At 36.0% G+C, this 24939-nt stretch overlaps 1 protein-coding gene and 1 pseudogene across 50 annotated transcripts in view; both read left to right on the forward strand.

The window, feature by feature from the left end:
* CAMK2D (calcium/calmodulin dependent protein kinase II delta) overlaps positions 1-24939 on the forward strand; it is a 354108-nt gene that overhangs the window by 51429 nt on the left and 277740 nt on the right. The window lies entirely within an intron of this gene.
* Positions 1646-6699, forward strand: LOC101437884 (ATP-dependent RNA helicase DDX18 pseudogene; annotated as a pseudogene).

The raw sequence follows: 24939 nt of genomic DNA on the forward strand, positions 1-24939 counted from the left end.
AAGATTTCATTTTTTAACTGGGACTATTAATTTAAGAAGGAAATAAAAATTCAGCAAACTAACAGTTCCCTGTCCAATAATCAAAGATTTTAGGAATGCAAATTCAATCTTCCCTTCTCCCACTTTTTTAGTTTAGAACATAGAGATTTCTTTAGAATGTAGAAATTTAATAGAATCATTTAAAGTTGTATTCCCCAAAAGTAAGGCGTATATCCCTGTGACTCATTCAGCAAAACACTAAAAGGTTTATTTTGACCCCATCACTTTTAAAGGTTAGGAAAAGTAAAAGGTTGGAAAGATTTAATCTCTTTTAGAAAATTCTTTCAAACTTTTAACTCTGAACAATAAGTGCAAGTAACTAGAAATACTTGGAGTTAAGAACTTTATTTTCCTGTTCAGTTTTACATGTTCATAGCAGTATCATTGGGTTGTTTTGGTTTGCAAAATGTGCCTTAGTAATATAAACCATAAATTTATAGGATTCAATTATAGAAATACATAAAATTAAACATTTTGCTATTTACTAAGTGTTGTTTCTGAAGGTATTAGTGTATGTTGCTGAATATCACTAGTTGTATGTAGTTATATTATTAAACATGTCAAAGAAAGGACTTTGGATTAAAGATGAGTTCTACAGGGTTATGATTTGTTCTATATTCATCAAATGACAGGACGACACCAATCAAGTAACAACCAACTTCCTCGTGGCCCATAACAGAATGATATTTGGCTCTACAAATTTGTGTTTTGACTGCTAAAATCTGAGAGCTTGATCAAATCTGTAGACTAACTTTATTTAGTATAACAGTTTCAGTTGTGATTCATATCTGTGAATACGGAAAATTTGTTCTTAATATTTTTACTATTGTCATCAAATGACTGAGATGGAACAGTTGTAGAGAAAGTTTGTGTAGGTACCTACTTTGAAGCATTGTCCTAAAGACAGTTGTACCTGAGGTAAACGGGGAAACAAATTCTTTAGTAACTTCGGCTTCCTGTGATGTGGCATGAGCCCGTTTTTTTTCTGTTTCTGAGTGACGGGTTTTTCAGAGAAAAAGTAATGTGAGTAATGGCTCTCTAGGTGTATGATAAAACTTAACTCTTGAAATGACTCTAAAGCAAGGTTTCCTAGTGTTTTGTGGTATAGTAGTCCCCTGGAGATGCCAATAATTGTTCTGGGAAAAGAATTTCTTTGATAAAGTAAATTTGGGGAACTTTTTGTTAAATAATCAACATTATTTTTCCACTATAGGATATCTCAGAGCCAAAACATAATGGTATTAATTAGAATTTCCAAAAAGTAGATACATAGTTCACCGCATTTTCCAAACCTATTTGATCATGGAAACTACCTATCACATCTAGAAGGAGGCTAGTCGCTCCTTAGAAATTAATTGACCTACACATGCCTCTTCTGTCACTTCTACTGAACCTTGGTTCGCACTGGGATTGGTGTATACCCAGGAGACTTCAATCTCTGAACTCGCCATGTGCCAGCTGGGCCCTGAGCCTCAGCAGAGTTGCAACTCCTACTCTCCAGTTTGTTGGATTTATACAGGTCAGCTAACAGGGAGGTGAAGATGGTCAACCACCACATCAGGGTACTGAGAGTGCTATAGCTGCAAGCAGGAGAATCACATTCATCAACCATGTGGGATCTAAGCCCCCTCTCGATATAGAGGTGGAGTGGATATCACCAACCCAGGGTACACAGGATGAAGCAATAAAATATGGATTAGAGTGAACTTACTGGTGTTCTACTAAAGAACTGTTGTGACTAGTAATGGAAGAAACTGTAGCATTGATATTGAGAAAGTGGCCACGGTAGTTGCTGAGGACAGGGAGAGGGAAGAAGAGATGACATGTGGGAACATTTTTGGGACTTTGGAGTTGTCCTAAATGATGCTGCAGGGACAGATGCTGGACATTATATATCCTACCATATCCCACTGAATGGACTGGGGGAGAGTGTAAACTACAATGTAAACTATAATCCATGTAGTGCAGCCGTGCTCCAAGATGTGTTCACCAAATGCAATGAATGTGCCAAATGATGAAAGAGGTTGTTGATGTGGGAAGAGTTGGGGGATGGGGTGTGGGGTATGTGGTAACCTCTTATATATATATATATATTTTTTTAAGATTTATTTATTTATTCCCCCACCCCAATTGTCTGTTCTCTGTGCTATTTGCTGCGTCTTCTTCTTTGTCTGCTTCTGTTGTAAGCGGCACAGGAATCTATGTTTCTTTTTGTTGCGTCATCTTGTGGTGTCAGCTCTCCATGTGTGCGGTGCCATTCCTGGGCAGGCTGCACTTTCTTTCGCTCTGGGCGGCTCTCCTTACCGGGCGCACTCCTTGCGCATTGGGTTCCCCTGCATGGCACGGCACTCCTTGTGCCCATCAGCACTGCGCGTGGACCAGCTCCACACGGGTCAAGGAGGCCAGGGTTTGAACCACGGACCTCCCATGTCGTAGATGGATGCCCTAACCACTGGGCCCAGTCCACTTCCCTCTTATATTTTTTTAATGTAACATTTTTTTGTAATCTACATATCTTTAAAAAAAAAAAGGACAATGTAATTAAAAAAAATTATTCAACAAAGGTGCCTAAAAATTACTATATACTAATATATACTCTCAGGTCACTAATGGATCTAATTTACATTCAGTGGTCTTCTATTAATATTGGTCGAAAGGATTTGATAAAATTGAGTAAATTTTTGTGATATGAAATCTTAGTAGATGGGAATAAAATGAGCAACACCAAATAATAAATGGTATCTACCAAAGAACTTGCAAAGTAATTTTACTTAAATGTGAAAACCAGAAGTATTCCTTTAAAGTAAGGAACAAGACAGGAATGCTTACTATCTTATGTTCTATTTTGTGCTCAAGAACCTTGGCAGTAAAATATAAAGCGAAAAATAAAAGATATCAAGACTAGAAAGGAAGGAACATTCTCATTAATCACAGATGACCCCTAAAAATCTATAGGCCAATCTTTAATACCTCTAAAAGTTGCTAAATACACAATCAACCTTAAAAAAATTGTGTTCCTATAAACCCAAAACAGGCAGTTGTAAGTGGTAATTTTTAAAAAGACACCATGAACAAATAAGCAGAAATAACATAAAATAATTGAGAAAAAAATCTAATGAAAAGTGTACTAGGTCATTTATGAAGAAAATTTGAAAGCATCCTTGAAGGAGATTTCTATGTGGATGGTGTATTAGTTCAGATTCTCCAGAGAAACAGAAACAACAGATGAGGAATTGGCTCACAGGATCATGCTGATTGGCAAGTAGAATTGGCTGACTGGCTTAAGTTGAGTTAAAAATTATTTTTTCTGACTACTGAAATTATTAGTTATCCCTTTAAGGCCTTAACTGATTACATGAAACTTCTCATTGTGAAGGCAATCTCCTTTGCTGATTCTAGATGTAATCAGTCATAGATGCAATCAAGTGATTATTGATTTAAATCCCATGAAATACTCTCACGGTAAAAATCAGGCCAGTGTTTGCTTGACTATACAATTGGACATCATAATCTAGTCCAAATTGTCACATGAGCTTAACCATCATAAATGGAAAAAGTCAATATGTTTAAAGTAAGAGTTTCCAAAAATTAATCTACAAATTCAATAATATTTCAATTAAAAATGCCAATGAAGTTTTATACAACTCGATAGATAAGTTGGTTTTGAAATTCATGGAGAATAGTAAATGTTCAAAAATAGCAAAGATAATTTTTTAGAAGAAGAATGATGGGGGAGGGGAGATGGGGAATAATTGTCATGTAAGATATCAAAGCCTACTTGTGCTAAATAAAAGAATGTGGTATTGATAGAGGGAAAGAAATGGACCAAAAGAATAGGATAGATAGCCTAGAAACACCCGCATATAAAGCAAATTCATATTTGACAAAGGTAGTATAATAAATCAATGGGAGAAAAATGGACCATTCAATAGATGATACAGACACAATTTGTTCATCCATAGGGGAAAATGATAACATATAGACATTATTTCAAACAGTACCACAAAATGCCAGATAGATTCAAGGCCTAAATATGAAAGGCAAAAAGGAAATGGTAAAACTTAAAGAAAAAAACACATAGGAGAATATCAATATGACATAGGGCAAATAAGAGAGGTCTTTGTTTAGAAAAGACAAAAAGCAAATGCCACTGGTAAAGACTGATAAAATTTGACCACATTAAAAAACAAAAAGTGGCACCCTACCAGTAGGCCAAGGTGCACACATGCACCCCAGAAGAAAGTAAGGTCAACCCCGCAAGTGGAATAACCCCATTGTGGCACTGGGGTGAAGGTGCTCCAACGACATTATGTCTCACTTAACGATGGAACTCTGCACAAGAAAATCAAGAAGCTGAACCTAAAATTGCAACAGCAAAAGCTAAAGCTAAAGCTACAGGGGACCTCAGATGTGAGCTATCAGAATCCCAAAATGGAGATGGTCTGAAGAAACTGTGAACCTGGATAACTTAAAAAGTCCCTAAAATAGTCTGCAGATGTAGGCTTGTCAGAAATCCAGAACGGAGACATGTCTAATAAAAGTGAAAAATGTTGAAGTTTGAAAATCCCCAAAGAAAACTACTGTTAACCAATGGGGAAGCAGCAGCACAGTCACCCACTTCAGAATCAAAGAAGAAAAAGAGAAAAATTATAGAAAATGCTGGGCCTGATGCAAAAAAAGCAAAGAAATGAAGATAAGTCTGTAGAAAAAGGTGCTGGAGCTCCTGAAGAAACAGAAAATACTGTGGAGAAACCAGATAATGATGCCAGTGAAGTGCCCCGCTTGTCCCTAGGACTGACTGGAGCTTTTGAGGATACTTCATTCACATCCCTAAGCAATTATGTCATTGAAAACACCCTGAAGACAATAAAAGAAATGAACTTTACAAACATGACTGAAATTCAGCTTAAAAGTACCAGGTCACTTTTGGAAGGCAGGGATCTTCAAGTGGCTGCGAAAAATAGGCAGTGGTAAAACCTTGACATTTCTCAACCCTGCTGTTGAACTCACTTTTAAGTTAAAGTTCATGCCCAAAAATGGGACAGGAGTTCTTATTCTTTCCCCTACTAGGGAACTGGCCATGCAGACTTCTGGTGTGCTTAAGGAGCTGATGACACATATGTCCACACATATGGGTTGATATTGGGTGGTGCTAACAGAACTGCTAAAGCACAGAGACTTGCTGATGGCATCAACATCATTGTGGCTGCACCAGGTAGACCCCTGGACCATAAGCAGAATACACCAGGTTTATATATAAAAACTTAAAGTGTGTGGTTGATGAGACTGATTGTATCTTGGATGTTGGGTTTGAAGAGGAATCAGAGCAAATTATTAAACTTCTGCTGATATGTAGGCAAATCATGCTCTTTTTTGCTGTGCAATCTTGAAAAGTTGAACACCTGGTAAGAAATTCTTTGAAAAAGAAACCATTGTATGTTGGTGTTGAGGATGCTAAAACCAGTGCAACAGTGGGTGGTCTTGAGGAGGAATATGTTGTTTGTCCCCTTAAAAAGAGATTCCTTCTGCACTTTACATTCATTAAGAAGAACATGATGGTATTCTTTTCTTCCTGTAAGTCTGTGAAATACTACTACGAGTTGCTGAACTACATTGATTTGCCTGTCTTGCCATTCATGAATGGCAAAAGCAAAGTAAATGAACAGCCAACTTCTTCCAGTTCTGCAGTGCAGATGCAGGCATACTGTTGTCTACAGACATGGCAGCTCGAGTGTTGGATATTTCTGAAGTCCACTGGATTGTTCATTATGACCCTTCAGATGACCCTAAGTTATATAGTCATTGTGTGGGCATAGCCAGAGGCCTAAATGGGAGAATACATGACTTACTCATTTTGCGCCCAGAAAAATTGTGTTTCCTTTATTACTTGAAGCACTCCAAGGTTCCATTAAGTGAAATTAAGTTTTCCTGGTCCAAAATTTCTGACGTTCAGTCTCAAGTTGAAAAACTGATTGAAAAGAACAGCTTCCTTCATAAGTCAGCCAGGAAGCATATAAATCATACATTTGAGCATATGATTCCCATGAAACAAATTTATAATGTTAATAACTTAAATTGCCTCAGGTTGCTCTGTCATTCTATTTCACGGTTCCTCCTGCTGTTGATCTGAAACGTGACCAACAACAACAGCAGACTTAAAAAGAGCGGAGGAAGTGGTGGATTTAGCTACTGGAAAGCCCAAAATTTTGAAGTTCAAAATCTTCAAAAATACTAGCAAGAAATCATCTGACAGCAGTCAGTTCTCTCACTGAAGGCACACCTTCCTTTCCTCCTGAATAACTTTGTCCTGAAATGGATTTATTTTCCTTGCACTAACAAAGGAACTTATTTCTATGATTTGGACTGATGTATAAGCATACTTGGGTTGCAAACACTGCACATTCTTTATTTCCAGCAAATCTCTTTTATTTTTTGGCTATAAAGCTGTTCAATTTTTCTTGTTTATCCAAAGATAAAGCTAGAGATATTTTGATCTTTGTTGTGATGATACAATATTTTAATTTAAAATCTTTTCCCCCAACATTTGTCGTTGTTGTTAATAGAATTCTCTCTGTACCTTTCTTTCCTGGTGCCTGAAAAATTTTACAGATGGCAGTACTCACTCACTGTAAAAAGCAGGCGAGAGCATGTACTGGAGAAGTGGTGGTAATGCAGAAAATAGTTCTGGTTTTTTTTGTTTTTGTTTTTTTTAAATTATTATTATTTTTTTAATTACATTATGAAAAATATGAGGTCCCATTCAACCCCACCGCCCCCGCCCCCCACTCCCCCCACAGCAACACTCTCTCCCATCATCATGACACATCCATTGCACCTGGTAAGTTCATCTCTGAGCATCACTGCACCCCATAGTCAGTGGTCCACATCATAGCCCAGACTCTCTCACGTTCCATCCAGTGGGCCCTGGGGGAATCTATAATGTTGGTTTTGGTTGTTTTTGGACTTTGTGGCAGTTCTTGATCCTCCTTGAAAAAGCTGCAGTATAAAAAGGAGAGCTATGGGAAACACTTTAGAAATTTTTATATGCCGCTTGCTATTTGAATAAAGTGCTCCTGGCAGGCTTAACTTTTAGGGAGAAAATCTGGGTTTTTTGAGCCTCATTTACACCATATAGAGGTGTAATCTGCTGTTACTATATTTGGGAATGCAAATACCATTTTTTAAAATGGGACACACCGCCATCAAGTTTGTTGATTTCAAGGTGGTTTGGATTTTGGTATTCCCTGTTGACTTTGCAGAATATTAAATAGCATGACCACATATCAATAGACTCATAGGAAGGTCATCAAATAGCCATTTTTCAGTGAACATTCATGTTAGTGCTTTGTGAGAAAAATTACCTCTTCTAAGGAAACAAAAATATTGTGGCAAAGCTTTAATTTTAGGTTTTAGTGAAAGTTAAACATGAAGGAAGGTCAGAGAAAACCAGCAAAGTCGGTGTTTTAGTCAAGTGACTTTTCTGTTGTAAGTGCACTTGGTTTCTTGTTTTGTATAGTGTGGTGGTTCTGTTTTGTAGCAATTCAAAACCATAGTTGCTAATGTCATTTTTCTCTTGCGTTAGTGAACCTTCATAGAGTCCTATGAAATATAAGTACACTCAGAATGTCACATATAGGACAGAAAGTCTTAAAAGTAGCATTCCAATAGGAAAAGAAAGGAACAAGTTTCCAACAAGGATAGGCTGGCACTGTCCTCCTGGGGTCAGACCTTGGCTGCTTGTCTCCCAACTCCTGGCATTTAATAACTTTCCCTCCAGTGGCTTGTTTTGTTTGTTTGTTTCAGAAATACTCTTGTTTCAAAAAAATACACATAAACAGAAGAAAGAATATTTAATCACTGAATAGAAAGAAATACCATAGATGTTTATCTGTCAAGTTTTTTCTTTGCATACTGGTACTTTTAAATTCTTTTTTTTCCTACCAAAAGTGATTTTATCCTTTCCCCATTACTTTGTAATAACCAGCATATTTCTTAGCATTTTTATTTCCCCATGTCATTAAGTAATTACATTTTAAAAAATCAAAAAGCAAACAAGAGTAAAAACCTTCCATATTACCATGAAGGAAAAATACGCTACATGTACAAAAATAATCCAGAGCCTGGGAAAAACTGTTTATGTCACATGTGTAGTGGATAAAGAATAAATAGCCAGTCTAATAACAAAATCCTATAAATCAATAAGAAAAGACAAAAATCACTGTAGAAACAGTAGACAAAAATACAAACTATCTGTCCCAAAAGAGGTCACTCAAATTGCAATAAATTTATGAAAAGATGCTAAACCACACTAATAATAAAAAAAATGCAGGATTTATAAAAAGAGACTGTTTCACACCCATTAGATTGGCAACTGTTAATAAGTCATATAATACTAGGCATTGGTAAGATCATGAAGAAACAGAAACTTGTAGCCACCTCTGCTGGGAATATAAATTTGCAAAATCACTTTGAGAGCCATTTGATAATATCTAGAAAAATCAATGATTTTCATACCCACACTGAAGGGCTTTCCTTCTACTTTACAGTTTTAGGAATCTCTTACAATTGTGCTTAAGGAGACCCGTACAAATACTCAGCACTCTTTGTAAAGGAGGAAAAAAGTGGTTAATTAAGGAATTATTTGGTAAAACATTATTTAGCAGTTAAAATGATGAAATTTATTATCTCTGTCAATATTAAATCTGCAAAAAACAGTGAATAATACTAGTTTCAAAAGCATGCTTAGAACAATACCATTTGTGTGAATTTTTGAACACAAAACAGTAGTATATATTGTTATGGATACATATGTATATAGTAAAAGTCTAAAAACATGCATGGGGATTATACCTATCAATTTCAAGAAAATAGTTATCTCTAGGAGAGAAAGGAGGAGACGATTAAGAGTTAGGCTTTATGTGTGTATGTGACATTTCAATTTTTTAAAGAGATGGAAAAAATACAGTGAAATGTTCATGATGGTAGGTAAATCTTTTTTTGTTATATTATTTTCTATATGACTAAATTATCAAATAATTTAAAATATTGAAAATATCCACAGAGATTTGAGTTTTTGAAATTTTAGAATGAGTGAAACATAGGAGTAGTCTTTTGCATTTGATAGCTAGTGCCTTGATGATGTTTGAATGCATTGTGAAACTTTTCACATTCTCTAATTTGAGGTGAAAAAGTAATGGCATATAGTTTTTGCTGATAGTTATGTTTAAGTGAGTCAGGAACACTTAATTTTAAAGTCTTTAAATTAAACTATACATGTAGAGTGAGAAATTTAAAGTAACTACAAAAAACCATAGTCTTTTTGGGTCATTCTTGGGCACATTTTTAAGTAGGTCACAGTTAATTGTTGATTTCCCCAGGGTTCCCTCAAGCTTGATCTGTCTTTTAGGAATTGATGACTGTATCCTTTCTTATAAAACTCTACTCTCATGAAAAGAGCTGATAAATTCATACACAGTTAATATAAATGACTGAAGATACATAATAGATTTCATTTTTAAAAGATGCATTTTAAGGAAGTTCAAGGACTTACACCAAAATAATGAATTTCTAATAGTGGAGATGAAGGGTGGGCAGTAGATGTTTTGACAAGAGCCTGCATGTGACCTCTCAAATCTATCACCTAGAAGATAAGTGTCTGCTTCATCTTAGAAGAAAAATGGACACTTCTTTTTCACTAGGAAAATATAATGAGATAAAAGGTACATTGAGTGAATTTGATAATGTTTTTGTTTAATTACAAATTAGAAATCACAGTAATGCTTCACTCTGAAAAATATTTGGTATTCAGGTACTACTCTTTGTATGCGTAGAATGAAGCATGCGCTTCAGTGGAGAGTTAGGAGCCAGTGGAAGGCTTCCAAAAAGTTGACTAGGGGGTTCATTACACTATGATAACCATTATAAATAAATTTCTAGATCATTTATTTTCTTAGGTCAACAAAAAAGTTTGTTCCAGCTGATATAAAACTTGGAGAATGACCATTTCATTGTAAACTGATATTATTTTATTATTTCAGTTTAGTTTTGCAGTTGCTTTGAGGCCAAACTTCATCAACTTGTTTAAATTTTTCTTAGTTCAAACAAACACAAAATCCAATTTAGAAATATGTTCACATCTGTACAAGTGGATTTTTTAGCTTTTAGGATAGATTTTGAATTTATTTCTTAGTGTTCAGTATTTTCTCTTTTAAGCTTGTATTTTCCATTGAGACAGCTTGTGTAAAATAGAACAATATAACGGCATTATCGCTCCCTGTGGTAGTGTTTCTAAACTACTAGTATTGCAGGGAAGCGGACTTGGCCCAGTGGTTACGGTGTCCGTCTACCACATGGGAGGTCCGCGGTTCAAACCCTGGGCCTCCTTGACCCATGTGGAGCTGGCCCACGTGCAGTGCTGATGCGCACATGGAGTACCCTGCCTTGTAGGGGTGTCCCCGCTCAGGGGTGTCCCTGCTCAGGGGAGCCCCACGCGCAAGGAGAGCACACTGTAAGGAGAGCCGCCCAGCGCGAAAGAAAGTGCAGCCTGCCTAGTGCAGCACCGCACACACGGAGAGCTGACACAACAAGATGATGCAACAAAAAGAAACACAGATTCCCGTGCTACTGACAACAGAAGTGGACAAAGAAGAACACGCAGCAAATAGACACAGAGAACAGACAACTGGGGTGGGGGGGAAGGGGAGAGAAATAAATAAAATAAATCTTTGAAAAATAAATAAAATGTATTGCAAAGGATAAGTTTGGAAATTGTAATTTCTATGTGTTTGTGTGTGAGATATGATAAAAAATATATTAATATATAATAAAATAATAGATGCTGTATATAACATACATTTACATATCTTTATATAGCAATATCTATATGTTTGTAAATAATTACTTATTTTTTGTAAATTCATTAAAGCCTGAAATTCCAAGTATATATTACCAGTTAAAACTACTATAAACAAAACTTTATGGCAATTTCACAGAATGCAGACTTCAGACTGTGAGCTAGAAAATCCAAGGGGATGGAATTGTAGCCATACACAAGATTTCAAGACTTGTATAAGATTTTTCTGATACAGATACTTTCTACTAAGTCTTTTTCTGCTATATTTATTAAAATACTGATCTCTTAATTATAATCTATTTTTCACTGCCTTCAATAAATAATGAAAAGAAATAACTTTTTGACATTTGTGTGTGTGTATGTTTGGAACAGTAATTTCAGGTGAATGCCAAAGAGCAAAGTATGTATTATCTTCTTCAGGGGGCAGAAGCACATGACCACAAATAGTCTGAGAGTTCAGAATGTCTTTGTATTTATAGTTTTAGCTCCTTGCATTTTGTTCCTCTGCCCTTAGAGAACATTATGCATATCTTGATCTGCCAGATGCCAAATGTGAGTAAAAAACCCAGGCAGGGACTTATTAGTTTTCATAGCCTCTGAATTCCAGAATTGTCCTCATCGGCCTTTATAATTGACAGTTATAAAATTTAGTTATGAGTTTTTAGCTCCCTGTCTCCTAGTAAAGAGATAGAAATTTAACCTTACATACAGATCATTGAGCTCTTTTGACCTTTTTAAAAATGACAGCAATTTATTGACAAATGTGAAAATAAGTCTTGTCAAAGTATCCTAGTTTTAAAATATTCTAAAAAATAACTGTTTCTGAAGATCTGTAGGCCTGAAATGTGGTAAACTCACAATATTTGGAGCTTTAAACTGTTGCCCTCCATATATCCTAATTTCTTTCTATATATTGCTTCTCATATGAGCCTCAAAATATGCAAATAAATATATTTGAAGATAGAAGTGTAGCTTCATTCTTCCTCCACACGGCACTTAAGTAACAATAAATGCCATTCTGAGATGTAGGGCTGCTTTTGTTCACAAATGAAAAGAGTTCTACCTAGTTCAAAAATAAGTGTTTTATGGGGGAATATATGTTCAGATTTGGAGACTCTTTGATATATGTCTATATGTCTTGTAGCTTGTAGTTTTTCACTTCTACTCCACATGCAAGAGCCTCCTTGAAAGCAGATAAGATTGGACTACTGTTTATTTTGGATCTAGGAATATGTAGCATTAGGAAAACTGTTAGGAAGAGTATAGTGATTGTCTATACACTCTAATAATCAGCTCCCAAAATATTTAAATCATTCCATCCTTTACCTTTTAACTTTTAGTTATTCACACCATATTTGCAATCTCCCATTCTTCACTGGTTTTTCTGTTTTTCTTGTGTTTGAATTGAATTAAAAGTGTAGAACAGTTATCCTAAGCACTTTTTTTGAATTCTGAAACTGATGTATTTCAGTGAATATTAAAGTATTTAAAGTATATACATAGTATTGTTAAATTGAAAAAATCAGTCTTTTTCCTGGGATTTAAAAAGACCGTAGATAGGTATATATTATATATCTAAACTGTTCCTGAAGGAAAAGCTAGATTATAATATAGATATCTAGGGAAATTAGATGATTTTGAGAGAATGTAATTTATTTAATAGATAATGGGGGTTTTTCTTTAAAAATTAACAGGAAAATAAAATTTTATAGCCAAATGCTGTTTCTTGTATCAATTATCTTTGTGTCCTTAAAATCTCACTTCATTTCATTCTATTAAAAACAATATTTTGACAGGATTAAAACTTGCATTTTGATAACACATCTTTTTGGTAAGTTCTGTTACTGTCAGGAAGGCTTAACTTCCTAAAAATATTATCTCTTTAGTTATGAAGGAAACTTTTCCCCCCTCTTGATGTGTAAATAACTAGGTGATTTGCATGCTACGATAATCCTACTGCAGTATGTGTGAAGTGGTCAGGGTGCAGAGTTAAACCCAATTACCTGGGCAACAGATAGCAGGCTAGAAGAAGTGAACAGTGACTAACATTGCCAACTCTTCTTTCAGTTAATTGTCAGTAAAGAGAGTCTCTAGCCATACAGCCCAGTTTCTGGGCGTTAGTTTAGAGTTGATTGCTTCTGGAGGAATCTGTCTCCAAATTTTATTTGCTGAGTGCTAAAACACCTTGAAAGTCTTCCAGTTATACCAGCATTGACCTTGTTGCCACTTAAAAAGTGAGCCGTAATGATCAGTAAAAGAAAATGTGGAACCCTGTGGATTGCCACAATTTGCCTATGATACAGTAACATGGTGATATTCAAATTAATGCTCAAACCTTTGAACACCAAAGAGAAAGTGTTAGACAGGGAGGGGAGAGAGAATGAGAGGATGGAAAATTACAGACTGGGGAGAGGTCTTTTTTGATGATTAGTTCTTGTGTCATCCCTTTTTTCAGTTGTATGAATAATACGAGCAGAAATTCAGGGAACTTTCATGGAATTCTCTCTATATACCTTTTGCAAAAATCAGAATCTCATGTGTTGCATCAATCAGAGAACAGAAAGGAACTAAGGTTAACTGAACATCTAATGTCCAACAAATTGTACCAAATCCTTTACACAAATTATCCTGTTTTATCATCATAACACTTTTGTAAGGTGAATATTATAATCCCCTTCTACATATGAGAGAGCTTCAGTATGCTGAAGTTTAAAAAATCTTGCCCAATGTCTCATATTACAGTTTGATCCAAAGCAGTATTCTTTCCATTAGTCAGAATAATTGTATGTGTTTGATAATATCTAGTTCTCTTTATGCATTTTAGTATATGCGTCTTTATAAAGAATATTCAACTTAAAGACTAAAAAGATCTTATAAATCAGACTGTAGTTCTCATTCCTGTCCCTTAAATTAAATACCTGCCTAGTTTTTAAATCATTCTGCAAAGGACTCTACAATATCCCTTAGTAACCTGAATCTTCCATTGCTTTGATATAAGGCATTTTTGTTTGGTTTGTCCTATATTGAGATGGAGAACAGCTGGTTACCATTCTCAGTATAATAACCCATATATTTCAAGAACATTCAAAAGCATCCCCTCAGCTTTTCCTTCACAGCCTGTACACTTCTGTCTTTTGATCTTTCTTCTTTTTTCCAACCCTTTCATCATCATTGTAGGCTATTTTCCTTTTTATTTCTCCCATTCCCTTTCATATGTGGAGGTCATAACTGGCATGGAAATCTAGTATGAGTCAAGCAGTGAAGAATAAAATAAGAAGCTTACCTCAGAGTTTCTAAACTAATTTTCTATTTATGAACCCCAGTAATGTGCTTGCTTAAAACACAACTGGAATGGTAACCTGCTATCATATTTCACTTGTAGGTCTGCTATAATACAAGGTTTGTTTTTCTCCTATTGTATTTCATTTATTTCACCTGGCCAGCTATAACCTGTGAATGTTCTATCATGTATTCCATATATATTATTGTGCAAAATGACAGAAAGGACCAGAATAAGCATAAAGAATATTTTGTTGGGGAAAAAAAAACTTTAAGAGATCTTAATGTCTTTAAAGTGGAATGTGTAGTTAAAAATGCTTTGTGCATTATATACAGTGGCACCTTGAGATACTTCATATATGCCTAAATGGTTAATAATGCAATTGTGCCTCAATCCTTTAATTAATTTCATAAGGATTTTCTAATAAACCAAGCTCATTTTGAATACTATTTTAATACACTTAAATTTTATCCTAGCTTATTTACTGATGGGAACTACAAATGAAGCATTAAATAGTACTAAATATAAAACAAAGTTTTAGCTATACCATCCTTTAAAATTCATTCCAAATATACATTTTTTGTTGTTGTTCCTATTAATATAGCCAACCTTTTTACTTCTTGTTTCATAACATTTGTAGCTTATAAAATCACTTTATTTTGGGGGGAGGTGCTATTACTGTAGTACTACTTTCAATTTTAAGTTTGCTTATTTTGTCACTCAGTTTTGTACAATAATATACCTTTTCTGTTATGGGTGAGAGATCATTGCTACCATTTTTATTTATATCCCGAGTGTGGTCAGGAGCTGAGAAAAACAACAGCTTCCTTTCAAACTGATAGGGATATGTCAGACTAAAGAAAGACTCAGGCAAGTCTAGCTTGGTGAGTAATAGACATTTGTTTAGGGAACTTTTGTGGAACCTCATGCTCTGTAGCAGGAGAATGAGATGATTCTGAGCCTGGCCATGGCTTAGTCCTCATCCTCGGTGGAGGGGGGAGAGTTGGTACTTCCCAGATTTGACATCCACACTGGCCGCCAGAGGAGGGGGGTCCTTTATGGGGACATTTCTATGTGCAGTGAGGGGAAGGGAGCTGCTTTTGAAGAAATGCAGTGAATTGCTCATGAACCAAAATGACAGGAAACAGATCTTAAAGGAACAGATGTTTTTGGCAAGGCAGGAAAGGTTTACTGATATAGAGGTGATTAGTCAATAGTTTACAACCAGTTCCTGAGCCTTGCCTTCTTAACTACTTGGGAATACCGTTGCAATTTGGGGAGGAAAGAACTGGAAGTGTTGGGGGAGAAAAGAAAAAGTCATAGATCCTATGATTTAACTAAGGAATGACCTGTTTTCATCCAACTTAAATAGGTTATTTGTGGAATCTATTTGTGGAATTTTATGTATGTCTAGGAAATCATAGGGCAACTTTCCTAATTCTCTTTTCTGCACGTTCATATGAAAAATACATACATTTTTCTAACATGTTGTTCCTTTCTGAGAGATTTACCAAAGGATTTACCATTTTTATGTTGTCATGTTTACAGTGTTGCCCATTTTCAGATTTAGAAGTTGAGTCCTTACATATGCTTTTTTTGTTTTAATTAAAAGTGTTTTATAACTTAATGCTTACTCAGTAAGTGCTCCATATAGTAATTGAGAGCATGCTCATCACTGGTTTAATAGCATCAAATTGATCCTTGGTAGAAGTTAGCTTGTATCTATAACTACAAGATGTGTACCTAAAATTAACCAGACATTTTGAATATAGTTAATTTGATTAGTACAAAAAATTGTGGCTCAGTGCAAGTACTGTAAAGGCACTTCAAAATCTTTTAACTTCCTGCTAGTTGATTAACATCTTGTTTCGAAGGACTCATTAAATCAGGAAGCTTTTAAAAAGTAGCAGTTTTCTCTCTTTAGCCTTGATCCCACAGATGGACTGCCTGTGTCTAGCCACCACTTCTCTCCTTGCCTTCCCAATGCATCCAGCAGTGGTATATTGTATCTCTGAGAAGGCCTTGTTCAGAGACTGATAGAATGGTTTTCTTTGACGTTTTTTCACTTCTTTTTAATAAGTTGGGGAGGCTTACTAGCAAGATGAATGTAATATTTCTTCCCTTTAAATGCCATCACCAACAATTTTTCAGAAAATTCAATCTCTAGTCTGAGCAGACCTATGGAGAAAACAAAACTCCTGAATAGTCTCTCAGAAGAGCATCTTTATTAAATGTCTTATTTGGAATAGTTTTAGACTTACAGGAAAGTTGCAAGACTAGTACTATGTTCTCATATCATCAAACTAAGAGCTAACACTTTTAAGGCAGAGTAGCCTACAGTGTCTTCTTGTTTAAAAGTCAGTACTAGCTACCTGTGAAAGGTATGTGCAGAAGCCAAGCCTCCTCCCTGTCCTTTTTGTCTAATGTTTGTAAGTGATGGGAGTGTGGAGTACATGACTACTGGGCTTGGGCATTGAGCAGGAATAAGAGGAGCTGATGCATTGAGCATGCTTTTAAAGTCGGGACGGCTAGGCTCCACCTGCCACATTTTAAGGAGGAAATGTCAAAAAATCTGCTTGTGATCTTTTGTCACAAGGAAAACAGCGGTTTTGTTTGGCCCTTGTTCTAATTTCTGGACAATTCTCTTTTATTGAGGTAACTTATTCTCATGCAACATTAATTGTATAGTATGAAACTGGCATTGATAACACTTTCTTTGTCAATTTCACTGTTTGTTCTTCCCTGATAAATTTGACCTATTTTTTAGTGGAAAGATTCTGAACCTGGAATAAATGACCTTTTATGGATTCATGATGGACTTTATAATGTGTATTGTTAATTCGTGAATTTTTCTGAGAAGATCTATAGGTTTTATGAGATTTTTTCAAGACAGTGTAATCACTGTCTGCCCATCCCTTCCCTCCCCAAATTATTAACTTTTCTACTCCAGTGTAAGAGATATAGCATAGAAATATTTAAGTAAATAAGACTGCTGGTCCACCTGCAAATTGGATTTTAAATGTGTATTTATTCTCTATCAGTATATATTATGTATGTTTCCCTCAAGACTGCATTTTAGTTAGGGATTTTCTTTAAATAAAATTAGTTTAGTTTAATAAAACTTAAATTGTTAATCAGGAAAATTAACTTGCCCTTTTCTTTTATTAAAACAGTGTAGGGGAGTGGATGTAGCTCAAGCGGTTGAGTGCCTGCTTCCCAAGTATCAGGTCCTGGGTTTGTTCTCCGATACCTCCTAAAAAAACAAACAAGACAAACGAAAAACCAACTCGGAGGAACTGGTGTAGCTCAGTGATTGAGTGCTGACTCCCCATATACTAGATCCTATGTTAAATCCCTGGCCCTGAGACCTCAAACAGCAACAAAAGTACAGTTTTTAAAAAAATTTTTACAATGAATGAAATATACCAAAATATGCTAGTTTACTCAAATAGCTTATACCTATGAAATCTCAGTAGGCACAAAGAGAAAAAAATTCTGATTATGTTACTTTAGCGTTAGAATTATTAAGGACAAAGGTTTGGGAAGCTTGTTAGATCATTGAGGGGAACACTGATGGAAATGTTAATCTTGTATATTTGTAGAAAATATTCACATTCCATTTAAAAATCCATCCCAACTCCCAGATAAATACCATAGAGAAAGCAGACCCTAGGTTTCTCCTTAAAAATAATACTGTATTTCTAAGGCTATTTTACCAATTATGTTTTGGGGATAATCTTCAAATTTGATTGCACAAAAGCAAGGAAAATACCTTTCAACTATTTGATTGAGATTATTAAAGGCATCATTTTGCAATGTGAAGCACTTGGTCAAAACATATGTTATGTGAAATACAAAGCTGCATCTGTGGCAGAAATTCAGAATATACTTTGGCAAAATATACCTTCCATTCTTTGCCTTCTATAAAATAGATTCATAAGTTCATTGTGCAAGAATTGTGCCTTATCCAATTGTCATAATATTATTCCTGTCCTAAGCCATATTTACTTCTGTCATTCAGATGGTGTTTGTAGAAAGAAAAACATTTTAAACTTAAAAAAAATTCAATAGTACACTGAAAAAGTTATCAGGTTTGGTGACCAGTTAAGACTTGGCCCCTATTCTTGTTCTACTGTAGTAACTTCTTCAAACCATAAAGATACCAAATATTGTTTTATCACTCATCTCTATCTCCCACTAAACTCTGAACGTCTTGAGGGCAAGAATTGAACCCTAGTCAATCTATATTCTCAACACTTGACAAAAACCCATCTGTATTCTGAGTGGACAGAACTTAGTAAATGCTATCTATTTATATTTTAATTTGTCTTTTTAAAGCTTTAGATTACATAAATGTTACATAAAAAATATAGGGGGGAAGCAGACTTGGCCCAATGGATAGGGCATCTGACTACCACATAGGAGGTCCACGGTTTAAATCCCAAGCCTCCTTGACTGGCCCATGTGCAGTGCTGATGCACACAAGGAGTGCCCTGCCACGCAGGGGTGTCCCCTGCATAGGGGAGCCCCACGCGCAAGGAGTGCACCCCGTAAGGAGAGCCGCCCAGTGGGAAAGAAAGTGCAGCCTGCCCAAGAATGGTGCTGCACACATGGAGAACTGACACAACAAGATGACGCAACAAAAAGAAACACAGATTCCCGTGCCACTGATAAAGATAGAAGCAGTCACAGAAGAACACACAACGAATGGACAGAGAGAGCAGACAACTGGGGGGGGGGGGGCGGGGGGAGAGAAATAAATAAAAAAATAAATCTTTAAAAGAATTGCCTTTAAAAAAAAAATAGGGGATTCCCATATGCCCCACCCCCTACCCCCCCACACTTTCCCACATTAACAACATCTTTTATTAGTGTGGTACATTTATTACAATGAATGAGCACATACTGAAGCATTGCTACTAATGGACTATGGACTATAGTTTACATTATAGTTTACCCTCTATCCTGCATAATTTTGTAGATTATGATAAAACATATAATGACTAGTATCCATCATTGCAGTGTCATGCAGGACAATCCCTAAAATGCCCCCTCTGTCTCCCCTTAGGACCTCTGGTGGCCATTGCCTTTATATCAAAGATAAAAGTTCTTCCATAGTCTATGAAAGAATAATAATAAGTCTGTTTTAGTCCATTGTTCATTCCCCTATCTTGAGGATTTGGTGATGGTGATGCCCACTCTATTTCTTATTGAGAGGGACCCTAGTTCCATGGAGCAGATGGATAGAACTATTTAAATGAACTCACTATATGCTATTTAAATAAACAAATCCGTACACTTTCCTCTGTATTATTTAGCTGTGCTGTCCAATACAGTAGCCACTAGCTATAAATAGCTATTGAACATTTGAAATGTGGCTAGTCTAAATTGAGATTTGATGTAACTGTAAAATACACATAGGATTTTGAAGACTTAGAATATAAAATAACAATATTTTTGCATTGATTCTATATTGAAACACTAGTATTTTTGATATTTTGTTTGAGAGAGTACATCATAAAAATTAAGTCCACATGTTTCTTTTTACTTTTCTAGTGTGGTTACTAGACAATTTAAAACTACATATAGGGTTTGCTTTTGTGGCTCACATTAAATTTCCATTCAGCTATGCTATTCTAAAGCAGAAATTGGCAAACTATGCCCTGTGGGGCCAAATGTGACTAGTTTTTTTGTGACCAATAAGCTAAGGATGTTTTTTACATTTTTAAATGTTTGTTTAAAAAGAAGTATATACAATAGAGACCAGTGTGGCCTACAAAGCCTAAAATATTTACTTTCTGGCCCTTAATACAAAAAGTTTGCTGGCCCCTTTCCTGATGAAGTTATGAGGTTGTAAACCATGGTCCTTAACCTCCAGCAGCTTAAATTTGTGGAAATAATATTTTGAAATGCAAAGTAACTGAAACTTCATTAAGTGATAAAGTTATGAACATATCCAGGTACTCTATGATGGAGAAGTGGACTGGAGTTGGGACATAGAGAATTGGGCAATTTGGACAGGAGAAGTATCACCATTTCAACTAACCTGGGTCAACCCTGAAGGCTCATTTCAGCTCCCAGGCTCCTCATGGTTTTGACCGAGGCTGTCCTTGGTCTGCACCATGGTTCAACTTCTCCTTCTTCCCAATTCTGCCTCCTTCCTCTCCTTTTTGGTCCCAAGTGCAGTCAGATGGTGAATAAACATACTGTATACTAAACTCCATCTCAGAGGCTGCTGCTGAAGAAGCCATCCTGCAATAGCGGAAAGGTAAATAATAGTCCACTTATTGAGGGTGGAATAAACAAAAGGACAGAAGTAAGAATAAATAAAAAACTCTGATGGGGGATAGAGAGATTAATTACCTGGATAGTGCACAGTGTTTATGTTTGAGATGATAAGCTATATGTTTGCTAGGAGGGCTTTACACTGGGGAGAACAGAAAGCTTTTGAATAGGGATATGACATGAAGAAAACACTGCTTTAGGGTCATTAGCTAGTAAAGATAACTGTGGATTATAGGGAACAGAAATTGTTAAAATAATATGCTTATTTTTCATCAATGTCTGAATTCATGTGTCATCAGGAAGTGATGGCTGAATACACTGTTTATCTAAACCTTTATTAGTTGAGATTTGAGAACCTGAAATTATTCTGGCAGTGCATGTATTTGAATTTTTTCTAAAGGATCATGTTCCCTGCTTTTAGTCTATTTCAGAGGAGGGTAGGAAGGGTGCCGTTCTAGAATATCCTGCTATCATCCAAAGGGCTTTCTGGCATTTTATCCTTCGGTTTTTCCAGAGACCAGCTGACACAGCTGAGCTTATTACTCTTGCCGGTTGAGTTTTCTGTGACCACTTTATTCTCCTACTCTTTTACAAGGAAAATAGTTGCCCACTGCTAGATTCAGGAAGGGGAAAACTGAATTGTGTGGTCTTCCTAGATAGAAAGATAGAGCAGTTTACCTGGGACCATTTTATTATGTTATTGTTTTTTTTTTCACAGTTACACCATTGTATCTGGTTTGCAGCGAAGTGTTTTTATTTTTGTTGTTGCTGATGTTTCTTAATCTGAAGGAGCTGGTTGTTTGATATTGTTATTGGGAGGTAAGGAGGAGAAGCTTTTGTTACTAGGACTGGGTAGTGTGACATAAGATTGAGTTTTCAATCCATGCAAACAGACATTTCCGGAATTGAAACAGTCAACTCTCTTCTGAGTGTTGCTGCCATGAGAACCAGCAGGAAGAAGATATATTATATTCTGTGTATGATAATTTTCTCAACCTGAAAAGATTTATACTTCCTTGGGCTTTATTATGAATTGGTGAGACTTACTTTACTTAAGTTTTATTAACAAAAGCAGAGATGGGCAACATATAGTTATGAGCTTATTAAAAACAACCCTGTAACAGGGCAATGAAATAGTTGCCTGTTTAAAGTTGGCAGATTTTCTTAGAATGTTTTATAAAACGTAGACTCACTCTTGGCATGGCACAGGGCAGTGCCTCTGAAGTAAATTCAGTTTCCTCTGTCCATTGAATATTATGTAATTGTGTTTCCACTGGAAAATAATATATATAAAATTTGATATTCAGGAAGTTCCGGATGGAGGTATTTTGGAAAAGTAGAATGCTTAAATATGTAGCCATTTAAAATGAAATAAACAAATAGTAGAACTAGCTTCTTAACATGACTCATAATTTCTAAGCAATACTTGCATTATAAAAGTGCCTATAACTTTTCTTAAAAGAATTACTGTCTATTGCTCATAAATCTGTTTCTTAAAGTTGGTGCCTTTGGTTTGTCAAAACACAAGTTAAGACACATACACAATTTTAATGAGTACAAATGTATAGGAATGAGTTTCTGAATTTAAATTTGTGTCAGTACATCTGCTTGGAGCAGAGTGAGAAGCTTCAGGGCTCCATCCTTCTACAGAGGCTTTGAATAGCCAGTAAAATGGGCAGAAATATCATGCTCAAGGCCTCAGAAAATATTAATAGTTAAAGGACCGCAGTAACAGGGTGAGTGCCAAATCCAGGAAGGGCTACTTAATAGGGGTAGGATCTTGTGTTGCTCCTTCTCCACCCCTCAGTGGCTCAGTGCAGAGCTGGCCTGAGCTCCCAGTGTGACTCCCTGGTCTTGGTTCCAGATGGAGAAGAGCAATCCTTGTGTACATACTGGGAACATCTATTCCTGGCCAGTGTGTCTGGTAGTGGCCTGAGGGACTTACTGTCCCAGAATGTGCTGTGCATTTAGAAGGCTGCTCACAGAGCTGTCCTACAGAATGCTTTGGGAATTAGTCAAGTATTGCTGTCTGGGGCAAGACATTGCAGGACATATAGTGCAATGTCCAGAACTGTGAAGAAACTGTGTACTAGGGAAGAGGAGCCATTTGGAACTGTGTAAATGAAGAAATTCCTAGGGCCACATGTACTTGCATAAAATAAGTTGCATGTGCAGTAAGTACCAGGGAAGCCCCTATGCTTAGGCCCAGAGCCTTCCTCTAAACCTTTTGTGTGGATAATTAAGGAACAGATGCTTTAGAATCTGAATTCCAGTAATAATATATTAAAATATCAGATGTATAGGTTTCAACCAAAAATTATAAAACATAGAAAGAAACAGGAAGTGAACTTATATATAAGAAGATAAGATGGTTGAAATCATCCAGTCTGAAGAACAGAAAGAAGAAAGACTGAAGAAAAGTGAACAGAGCCTGAGAAAGCTGGACACCATCACATCTGCCAATACATGCACTGTGGGAATCCTAAAGAAGAAAGAGAGAAAGGAGAAGAGAGGATATTCAAAGAAATAATGTCTGAAAACTTCCCAAATTTAATGAAAGACATAAATATGCACATCCAAAATGCTCAACAAACTCCTAACAGGCTAAACACAAATAGACTCTTGCCAGTATGGTGGTTTGAAGCTATATACCCCAGAAAACCATGTTCTTAAACTTAATTCATTCCTGTGGGTATGAACCCATTGTAAAAAGAACTTTTTGATGAGGTTTTTTCAGTTAACTCAATCAGTATGAGTCTTAATCCTATTACTTATACTGTACTGTATACAACATAAAGCTTCCCAGCTCAACACCTCCCATTATACCTATTAAAGTATACTGTTTACACTTCATAAGCACAGTGAAATTCAGACAGATAGAGAGAAAGCTGCAGAAAGAGCAGCCAGAAACTGAAATCAATGGAACCTGGAAGAGAGGGGAGAAGCCAGGAGAGTTTGCCATGTGTATTGCTTTATGACAGAGGAGCCCAGGCCCAAGGATCACCAGCAGCCAGCCCAGAGAATCAGTCTTCAGGAAGAAGGCATTGCCTGATGAGAACTTGACGTGAATTTCTCCTGGTCTCAAAACTGGGAGCCACTAAATTCCCATTTTTTAATCCACCCCTTTGCATGTTTTTTGCTTGCTCAGCCAAGGAAACTGAACTACTCGTTGAGATAGAAAGTAGAGTAGAGGTTAACAGGGGTGGGGAGAAGGGGCAATGGGGAGTTAGTGCAAAAAGTAGGCAGGCTTTCTATTGAGGGGGAAAGGAAGGTTCTAGTAATGAATTGTGAGGGTACTGCAACATTGTGAATGTGATTAATCACACTGAATGGTGTGGTTGGGAGGTGTTGAGCTGGGAAGATTTACGTTGTATGCATGTTTCCACAATTAAAAAAAAAAAGAAGTAAGAGAAACTAAAGAGAAAATGACAATTAAATGGAATACATGATCCTGGATAGGATTAAAGAATGGAGGAGAAAAGACTCCAAAGAATATTATTGGAGCACAAGGAAAAGGTGGGATAATGATTGCAAGTTTGTATCAACGTTAAATTTCTTGAACTTGAAAAATGCACTTCAGGCGAATAAATAAATGTTCATAGGAAATATACTTGGAAATATTTTGTGTTCAAGGTGTATAATGTGTTTAACCTGCTCTCAAATGTTCAGAAGAAATAGGTAAGAAGAAGGAAGGGAAGGAGGGACAGAGGAAAGGAGGAGGGAAGGAAGAAAGGAAAGAAGGAAAAAAGAGAGTGAGCATAGTGAGCAAAATGTTAAAAATTGTGAATCCTGGTACTTGGGGATGGGGGTATGTTGGAGTTTTCCGTATGGAATTTGGATTATTTTTGCAACTTTGCAATTATTTCAAAATAAAAAGTTTAAAGAAATCTGCATCAGAACAAGTTCTTCTCTATATCCCTAATCATATTTTGTGTATATTTACTTTGTATACTATATTGAAGTTTCCACACTATTTTTTAAATGTAGGGCTAATTTTCATTTCCCATGAATATTTTTTCTTTGTTGGTGATGTTAAACAGATGGTTATGGATTTGTAATCAGTGATTCAGCATGGAGGGGGATTGAAAAGTGAGGCAGAGTTGAAAGGAGTAGTAATGTTACGTGTCTTAGATTGAACTTCTAGACTGATTATAGATCAGAAGTGGTCTTTTGGTAAACCTTAGATTGTGTGCTTGAGTAACTAAGATATAATATTAAAAGGACTCTGCCATTCTTAAATATTTCAGTATTTTTTCTGAGAATACATTGTTGGGAAAGGTAAAGGCATGATAGGTATGTGAGCAGTGTTATTGATAATAAAATAAAAGGATATCAGATAAGTAGAATTAAAGTAAAATTTTGCATGATGGTTTTTACTTTAATTTCATGGTATATAAGAAATATAGCTTTCCCCCCACTATTTGCCAGCAAACACCCTCAGCATCTCAGGTCTATTCAGGGTGATCCCTGATCATCACCTTAT

This window comes from Dasypus novemcinctus, chromosome 1 (genome assembly GCF_030445035.2).
Source record: "Dasypus novemcinctus isolate mDasNov1 chromosome 1, mDasNov1.1.hap2, whole genome shotgun sequence".
Lineage (NCBI taxonomy): Eukaryota > Metazoa > Chordata > Mammalia > Cingulata > Dasypodidae > Dasypus > Dasypus novemcinctus.